Consider the following 10,586-nt stretch of genomic DNA (forward strand, 5'->3'; position numbering starts at 1 on the left):
TAATATCCATTTAATTCAACTAAGTTGACTTTGTCTGCACATTGAAGATGTTATTGTACTAAAACAATTTTATCAAAAATATATTCAAGATTCAGAATGAACCTCTGATTCATTCCTTGGGTTCAGAAGACCTTTGGCAGAAACACAAAAAACAGAAAAATGTTTTAAAATACTAATTGGACCAGAAAAAAAAATTAAAATTTCTGAATAAAGAGTACCATATATAAATTATTAGAAAACATGTTTAAAGATAAATATTAAATTGGAAAACATCAATATTTGATAATTGGATACTATAGATAAAATATTTTTATCAATCAAATGTGCAAAAGATAAAAATAGAAGATGCACCATACTTTTCTAATTAAACAAAGAACATAAAGCAGGATACCCAAAAATGTCATCAAAAATTAGAAAGAAGGGAATATCTCTGGAAAAGGCAAACTGTGGAGACAGTAAAAAGATCAAAGATTTGAGGAAGAAATGATGAGCAGGTGAAGCACAGAGAGTTTTTATGGCAATAAATCTACTCTGTATGATACTGTAATGGTAGATACATGTCATACATTTGTCAAAAATCCATATAATATACAACATTAGAGCAAACCCTACAGTTAACTATGGCTTTGGGTGATCATGATGTGTCAGCATAGATTCACTACTTGTAATGAATGTACCACTCTGAAGCAGGATGTTGATAGTGGGGAAAGCTATGCATGTATCAGGGCAAGAGATATATGGGAGACTTCTACTTTCTGCATAATTTTGCTATGAACCTAAAATTGTGCTTTAAAAAACCCCTATTAAAAAATACATGTAGGTCTTCACAGATTAAGGAAAAAAGTCTGAGTTATTTTAATAATGTTTTGATATTATTTATTAAAATAATCTTTATTTTAATAATGTCTTAGATATATTGAATTAAATAAGCTATACTGTTAATTTTTTTTAAGCAAGTTAATACCTAATATTGTTGAGAACTGTATTACATAGATGTTCTCTTGAACTGCCAATAAGAATATATATATTTTTTGGGGGGTAGCAAAAAAAATATGTATACACACACACACACACACACATTTGGAAGACAATCTGCCAATACATATCAGAAATCCAACAATGACACTTCTAAGAATGTATTCAAAGTAGATAATAATAAAAGTGCAATGAGATGTATGCAAAGTAGGTTCATACAATGAAATTCTAGGTAGCTATTAAATCTGATATTCTCTGGGTGATGAGATTTAGGACGATTTTTAATCTCTTTATGTTATTTTCTTCTTTTACTTGAATTTTTTACAATGGACCTGGATCTTTTTGCAAAAACATAAATTAACTTCCAGTTAATCCTAGCAAAAAGTTATTCTACCTAAAGACATAATGTACTTGATTCTATAATTTGGGGCCAGTCTCTCAGTTTACTTTACTCATCTGATATAAAATCAAGGTCTACTGGAAAAAGATTGAGTCATAGAGTTTAAATGCTGGTTTAAATCTGCCAGTTATCTGTATGAGGTTGGTCACTTCACTTTTCTATGCTTCAGTTTCCTCAAAAGTAAAACAGGAATATTATACTCATCCTATCTCAAGATTGATGAGACTCAAATAAGTAATTCATATGAGAAAATACATTCTCATGGAGACCAAAGGAAGACCCAAACTTTACCTGTACAATGACCACTTGCACACCTAATCCTGAACTGTACCCCACATCTTTAAAATAAAAATTAAAAAAATTAAAAAATATTAAAAAAGAAGAAAATGCATTCTAAAATATTAGTAGTGATAGTCAAAAAATAAAAAATATACATAGGATGCCGAAACAATGAAAACGTTTGAAAATCAGACTTTTAAAAATGGGAAGAAAATAGATACAGACTCTAAGGAGAAATATACGCAGACACTAAGCCAAGAAAATGAGCTTAAACTAATAAAAATTTCCATGCTTTTTAAAAAAGAATAGATAAATGAAGTAGTTAAACTTGGTCAAATAAAAAATTTAAATATTATAAGTTTAAAAGTATATATTAGACCAGTTCACACCTATAATTCTAGCACATTGGGAGACCAAGGTGAGAAGATTGCTTGAGCCTAGGAGTTCGAGACCAGCCTAGGCAACATAGTGAGACCTCATCTCTACAAAAATTAAAAACATCAGCAACTTGAGAGGCTGAGGTGGAAGGACAGGCTGAACCCAGAAGACTGAGGATATGGTGAGCCATGATTTTGCCACTGCCCTCCATCCTGGGGCAACAGAATGAGAGCCTGACCCCCTCCCAAAAAAAAAGATATTTTATAGAGAAATACAAAAAACACACACCAATGATATCATATTAGTTCTTCAATAAAAGTGCTAGGAATTATCCTACACATAGTCTAACATGATTAAGGGGCAGAATATTTTGATTAGTAAAATGTAAGATTGATAGAATTAATATATTCCCCTGCTACTTGGTGGATTCTTCAGGGCCAGAAAGATGATTATTCCAAGATGTTTTTCAAGAAATTAGAATAGATTTCCATTAAACTGTTAGCCTTATTATTTAAGGAGGAAAAATGGAAAAACTTTCGGTAAGTAGGGTTTGCTAATAATAAATTTTATTCACTATCCTTTTTATCTAAAAAATTTATTAAAATTAGATGAATATGAAATAGGTATGTATAATAATTGTCATAATCCATAACTAGAGTTGGTTATCATCAAAAAGAAATACTAGGCCTTAGCCTGAAATGAAAAGAAATATTTGGCTAAATGTAATACATCCCTCATAATCCTTATTATTGTCATTGTTAAATCTTGCAATTTTCCCTCCTAGTTTTGGAGTCAGAAGCCCTCACTGATATACTGTGACACTGTGCCATTGTCTATTAAATATACATCATACATACTCTTTGTATACATACACATACATATACACATACAAATATATACACAAAAGATTGTTTCTTCTGTTATAAAAGGCATGTACCTGCAGTTTACTTAAATTATAATTAAAAAGCATTTATTTACAAGATATTCATAAATGCTATTATCTCTATTGATTTTCAGTTTTATGGTAGAAAAAGAACAGGTGTGGTAACTGTTCTTATTTTATAAACAAAAAACTGAGGCTCAGAGAGGTTAATCTGACTCCAACCCAAGTTCTAACTTTAATCTCTGCCATCCTAGCTAGCATAAACTGGCAATGAACAAAAGCAATGAGAAAAAAGCAGGCTCTCACCAAAGAAACCATAAAAGAACAGTCCCTCCTGTGTCACAGTAATGGGTAAGAAAATAACATCATAATCCCCTCAACCCTAGGAGCCCCCAGGTCATTTACCTCGTAACATTGCATGAAGTGCATGTGCCCAGAAGTGCCATACGAATATTGTCATTTTCTATGTGTCATGACATAAAGTCAAGAAACACTACTATTAAGAACTTGGGAATATACAGAATGGTCTTATATAAATTTGCTTGACAAAATACAAACTTCGTAAACTTTATTAAATGACCTATAAACAAGATATTTATATCAATGATGCAACAGAATCTTGTTTCAAGGAAAATTTCTGTACATAAATTCAGCACTCAGTCAAGAAAGCTATGTAGGAATCTAAATACGTGAAAATAATGTCACTACTGGGATGGACTTGAATTTGCGATAATTTTTAATCATTCATAAACTGGAATACTTAGTATTTGTTTACACAGACCTCACAACCAATTGCACCACACCTCTCAAATGATATTTCCTGTGAGAACCCTACCACTTGTGTAATACTATCCTGAACCTCATCTCGCTGTCACTCCTTCAGAGACACAAACCCAGTATTATTCCTACTCTAATAACCTTCTAGCTTGTCAATATTAACTCTTAGAAGGTTGAAAACTTACACATATATGGATTTCGCACTTTGCTGCTGAAGTTAGTCCATGTGAAAAAACTGGAAGAAAGGAGTGCTAAAGAAAAGCCACACTGCAATTCCAAGTCCTATTTAATCCCTCTGGATGTCTGTCACCTAGTCTTTACATAAATTTTTATTCTCTGCTAAATATTATTTTCAAAGTGAAACTAACTTATCAGCCCAAAATATGTTAGTGTTTTCCACCTTCCCTGTTTCTGACACTTCTGCAATATGAAAGAGGGAACTTGGAAGTTACTATATAGCCTTTCTTTAGCATTCCTTTCCTCCAGATTGATTGCATACATCAAAATAGGAGGAAAGTTTTTCACTGACACTTAATTTCTATTGAAGTGAGCATGCCTTTTTTTAATGCAGCTAAAAACTTCAATATAGAAACCAAATAGAAGTTTATATCTATAAGGTATTTTGCAGTGCAATTTATAAAGCATTTTCAAGCCATTATGTATTTGACTCTCATAACGTTCTTGATGTGCAAAAAGAGATCTAATTACCTATTCACATTGAATCACAGCATAAGTATTAATTTTATTAGTGTATGTCTACATTGAGATTTTCTGCTATGTTTTATAATATTCTCTTTCTTCTACTAGCTCTATTGTCTCTTCATTAGAAAAATTAAAAAGTTTCAAAGGGCATGCAAATTATATCAGAACAAGAAAGAGCACAATTTTTTTCCAAACAAAAGAGAGAATTTCATTAAATGAATTTTTTTAATAAAAAGAACTCATCAATAAAGGTTCCTGCATAACGAATATTTGTACACCTAACCCTGAATTGTACCCCAAATCTTTAAAATTTTAAATTTAAAAAAAAGAGTATGAGCTCTAGGACAGCAAAAAAAAAAAAAAAAAATACAAAATAATTAAAAAGTACAATTAAAAACTAACAAATTAAGCTAAAAAAATTCACAGCAATATAAAAATATTAAACAACTATGAATGAAAAAATAAATGCCAAATAAAAGTGAAACGAGGCAAAAATACAATTTCCAAAATAAAAGTATCTGCACTACCTTCATACAGGTGGCATGAGATAGTGCAAACAACAAGCACCAAGTTTCTGGTTACAGACCTTGGGCCAAGTTTCTGGTTACAGACCTCAGAAGTAGAAATGAAGACCTCTGGCCTCTCCCTTAGCTGTATAAGATTCAACAGCTCCTGTCCTGGGCTGTAAATAAGTGGGTGGGAGGAAGATACCCCCTAGAGCTCACCAAGCTCCAGCTTATTCATCTCCTCCAACCCAGACATCAAGCTAAAGCACCCATGATCTACTCTCCCCAAACCCAACTTTTATATTAAGTTTTAACTCAGAACAAGAGTGACAAGTCCCTCAAGAGCAATACATAATCTTTTGTGTTTTGACCAAATGAAATTCAGCCATATCTTAAAAGATCAATTATAATTATATTTTAAATTGTTATAAAGAAAATCTGTTATATATGTTTAATATCACATATATTAAACACAAACAAACTATACCGCTTTGAAGAATTAAAATACCCTACAAATGTAAACTATAAGCCATCCTAAATACAATTCAATCTTACTTTGATGATTTAGAAGACAACTCAAAAGTTTTCAGTGACTTCAAACATTTTCAATACTTAAACTACCATTTTGAATATATTATAAATAAGAAAGCAATAAATGACACAATGTTTATGGTAGAAAATTTTACATGAAGGCCATCTCCTCTCTTCTTTCCATATCCATCTATAAACAAAATGTTCATTCCTAATCTAGACAATTCCTGAGGTAAATGAATCCAAAATTTACCAAAAGGTTTTATAATCTCTCAAGTGGAGTAAACTATAAGTAAATGAGTTTAATAATGGGCTTTATGAGGAATTTTGATCAGTTATATCAGTTATTTCCAAGGCCAAATTCAAGACAATGATGCATGTTAAACACTATACTGTAGATTCATCTACATCTTCCACTATTAAGCTAAAATGAGATGAATATTTACAAATTAAAATTTTGTCTCACCTAATATTCCATTTTGATATATCCACTGTTTACAGTATACATTCAATGTCATTAACAAACACAGTAGAAACCATTAAAACTTGGAAGCTAGTATTTTTGTACATAACAATTCTCAGTTTACTATTTCTTCTCTAACATGTCTAAACTTGTACGTAGTGAACACAGCCAACACATAATCTTGGTGAAATTGTGCTTCTTCTTATTGTCAGTGACTACTCTCATCAACAAAATCACAAGTCCTTTGTAGTAATAAGAACAAAATTTTTTTAAAACACCTTATTTTCTAAAAAACAAATAAATTAACTTCACTAACTGCTTATAATTACTAAATAGAAAATGCTATTCTAATTTAACAAAATAACAATGACAAAAATCTTGACAAAAGCTTACCAAATATTACACAATTTCCTCTTCCAAATATCACAGTTAAATTTAAGAATTCTTTCTGAACTACTTCCATGCAAATTTTCTTAAGAGCACCTATACTTTAAAATGCATAGACCCTGCAGACATATCATTTTTCAGTACATTAAAATATATCTGAACTTACTTGGGTTCCATTTAAAACATGTTTCTTACATAAATGTGTAAGTTAAGTTCAAATAACTTATAACTTACAATTTGATAACTTATAATTTATAATTTGAAAATAACCTTATAAAAATAATGTCATCTAATGTTTTCAACTGCCCAGGCAGCAAAATTTTAAAGGACTGCTTAATGTTAATTAATGGTAAACACACCCTTATGGTGGTGCATTTCTGCTACCAAACCAAGACAAAATTATTTTTTTAATGACTAATTTCTGGAATCAAATACATCTGCAGACTATCAGATGTACTAGTTGTATGCTTTTTTTTTTCCAGATTCAAGTGATAAATAAAAAGGAACTGAAAGAGGAAAAGCTCTATCTGATCTTCACCAGTTCTGCCTACAAAGTTACAGTTTGTGGTTTATCAACAGTTATGAAAAAAAGTTTTTTAAATAAAGCACTCATTACTTGTGATAAAAATCTGCAAGGCCTTCAAAGTTCTTTATGTTTAAGTTTTTTTGTTTTGCTTTTTTCTTCAAGATTTAAGAAATCTTCAATAGACCCCAGTAATCAGAAAAATCTTTTGCTAATTTCACTTTAATATAACATAGGTTAACAAGTAATCATTGAACACTATTCATATGTGAGACACCTTCCCAAAGTCTGCAAGAGATTTAGCAAAGTATTTGTCCTAAAGTCCAGCAGACAATATAACTCAGGACAATAAAGACTTATCTCAAGAAAGACTATCACTGCCACAAGAGAGATACCAAAGGGATTAATACTTAGCAATGTCTTTTAATAAATTGTGCTTTAGCCCTCATGTTGTATGTCGTGTCTCTAGATTAGATTTATTCATCCTACATGTCTGCTTATTTTGTATTCTTTGACCTACATCTCCTCATTTCCTCTACCCTCCTCCCCCAACCTGTGGTAACCACTGTTTCATTCTCTACCACTATGTCTTTGAGCTTTTTAAAAAATATATTTTATACATATAAGTGAGATCATGCAATATTTCTATGGCATATCTCACTTAGCATAACGTCCTCACATTCTTCTATGTTGTAGCAAATGGCAGAATTTTTTCTTTTCTTTTCTTTTCTTTTTTTCCCTTGAGTAAGAATCTCACTCTGTCGCCAGGGCTGGAGTGCAGTGGCACACTCACTGCCACTGCAGCCTCAAGCTGCTGGGTTCAGGTGATCCTTCTGCCTCAGTTTTCCAAATAGCTAAAACCACAGGCACACGCCACCACACCCAGCTACTTTTTTTTATTATAGAGATGAGGCCTCACCAAGTTGCCCAGGCTGGGCTCAAATCCCTGGGCTCAGGCAATCTTCTCACCTCAGCCTCCCAAAGTGCTGGGATTACAGGTGTAAGCCACTGCACCCATCAGAATCTCCCTTTTCAAGGCTGAATAATATCTCATTGAGTATATATACCACATTTTCTTTATCCATTCTTCTGTTGAACTACATACAACCTGGCAATTTCTTTTCTAGGTATATATGAAGACAGCCCTACTCCCACGTTTACTTCTGTAGCTTCACTTTCACAATTTTTACCTGCTTAACAATATAATTATACATTTAAAAAGGAAAGGAAACTTAAGACCATTATTAAACCCTGAATATCCTAAATAATTTCCATTCCTTTTCTTTAAAAGTCATCTCAATATCTTATTCAGTTCTTCAACAATTCAACAAACATTCACTGAGCACAAATTATGGGTCAGACACTGTTTAAGGTTTTAAGTAAACAAACTAAACGCAACAACCCCCTGTTAAGGCAGGTTACACTGTAGCACAGAGAGTAACTACTGATCTTCTCCAATAGATATAAATATCTATTGGATATCATTCTGTTACCCAGACTGGAATGCGGTAATGGGATCACTGCCCACTGCAGTAGCTGGAACTATATAGGATAGGCACATACCACAACACCCAGCTATTTATTTATTTATTTATTTGGGGGGTAGCGATGATGTCTTGCTATATTGCTTAGGCTGATCTTGAACTCCTGGGCTCAAGCAATCCTCCCTCCTCAGCCTCCCACAGTGCTGGATTATAGGCATGAGCCACCACACTCAGTCAATATATTCTTTACTCCTAATTTTTCACACAAGGTTTTGAATTTGAAGTAAAATTCCAACTAACTTTAGAAAAAGGTAACCATCTGACACCCAACTAAGAACTGACAAGATGTGTAACTGTCTCCCACTCCATCCCCTCATAACTAACTCCTGGATCTCCCCACTCTTCTACTGTTCCCCATATGCCCCATACACACTGAACTGAGTCAGGCACCCCCTTCCTACTTCAGCCCTCTACACTGTACAACCTCTACCACGGCCTTCACTACTCTATTACAATCATTGATTTGAAACTGGCATTTCCCTTCAAGACAGCCATCATCTTAAGTGCACTTCATCTGTGCCTGACAAATAATTGGCACTCAAACACTAACTGAATAAATGAGATGGCAAAATACTTCCTATGGTGTTTAAGCTCTTATTCTCGTGGTCTTCTGACATCTGTTAGGAATTAACATAATATCACAACACTTCTGGTCAAGACTAGCATTAGTCAGAGCTTTTCTAAAATTGCTGCAAATGATTTCACTGCTATTAGAAAAAGATGATTGTTTTAAAGGTAGCACAATGTCATGGTTAAGAGCTCAGATTCTAGCATGATGGAAACAGATTCAAATCCTAATCTTACCTCTTAAAACTGTGAACTTTGGGCCAGGTGCTTAACCTTTCTGAGTCTCAATTTCCTCATCTTTATGAAAAGAATAACAGGCTCTAACTCTTATGATTGCAGTGAAGATAAATGAGATATGTAGTCTCTTGGCACATGTCCTAACATATTATAAATGTCAAATAAATAGTTTTTATTTCTATTTCTGTAAAACATCTAACTGGAAGCCTAATCAGAGAAAATAAACTGATAAATAAGGCTTTGTAACCATGATGTTATCGCTTTATTTCATTAACTGAGAATTTTAACCAAAAAAAAAATTATTAATGAGTAAAATTCATTCATTGAGCCAGTCATGGTGGTGGTTCAAGTCTGTAATCTCATCACATTGGGAGGCCAAGGTGAGAGGAATGCTTGAGCCCAGGAGTTCAAGACCAGCCTAGACCACATAGCAAGACTTGGTCTCTACAAAAAAATAAAAAAATTAGCCAGGCGTAGTGGAGTGCACCTGCAGTCCCAGCTACTAGGGAGGCTGAGGTGGCAGGAAAGCCTGAGTCCAGGAGGTTGAGACTGCAGTGAACTGTGACTGTGCCAGCATACTCCAGCCTGGGCAACAGAGTGAGATTCCAAAGGAAGGAAGGAAGGGAAGGAGGGAGGGAAGGAGAAAGAGAAGAGGAGAGAGAGGGAGGGCTGGAGGGGAAATTCACTGAACAAATATCTGACTAAATATACTTACTAAAGCTGTTAATCACAAATTTTAAAAAAGGGGTATCAATATATATGGGGGAAAGATGGCAAAACCTAACCAGAATTTGACAGAGGTTCATTTTATCCCCTATTCATAGATCTTTCCACTATAGTAAACTTCATCTTTTTAATTAATTTGAGTTTACAAGGTTTTCTTTAAAATTCAAATTTCCCCTTAAAAATTAATCATTTTTTAAAAAATGTAACGTTCCCCTGAGGGTTTTCTATCAGTTGTTCACATCTCACTGTGAACTACTTTAATCAGATAAATACTTTTAAGTTATTTGAAGAGCAGTAAAAAGGAAGGTTCTTTTATTTTATTTTATTTTTATTTTAGTGTTGTGGGGTACACCTGAGGATCTACTACATAAGAAAGAAGGGAGGCAATTTTAAAAACAAGTGGGCCTGGGGGGAGCAGGCCTGTATCAAGTTCACGGTAAGACTCTTTACCTCAGGGCACCTGCAAGGTGAGAGAGAAGGGCCTTAGGAATTGCCAAAGGCATCAAAGCAACTTCCCTTCTAAGGAGTTATAAAAAACTATCCTAGCTTCCAGTTTGAAAGTAGGAAAAGTTTTTTGAATGTTAAACATTTAAACTTATTTCTATGAAAGAAGGATTATTCTGGAACTGATTAAAAATCAAAGAGATAAGCCGGGCTCAGTGGCTCAGCCTGTAATCCCGCGCCTTTGGGAGGCTAAAGTGAGTGGAT

The sequence above is a fragment of the Carlito syrichta genome, unplaced genomic scaffold, assembly GCF_000164805.1.
Source record: "Carlito syrichta isolate Samal-C Ts95f unplaced genomic scaffold, Tarsius_syrichta-2.0.1 Scaffold289192, whole genome shotgun sequence".
Lineage (NCBI taxonomy): Eukaryota > Metazoa > Chordata > Mammalia > Primates > Tarsiidae > Carlito > Carlito syrichta.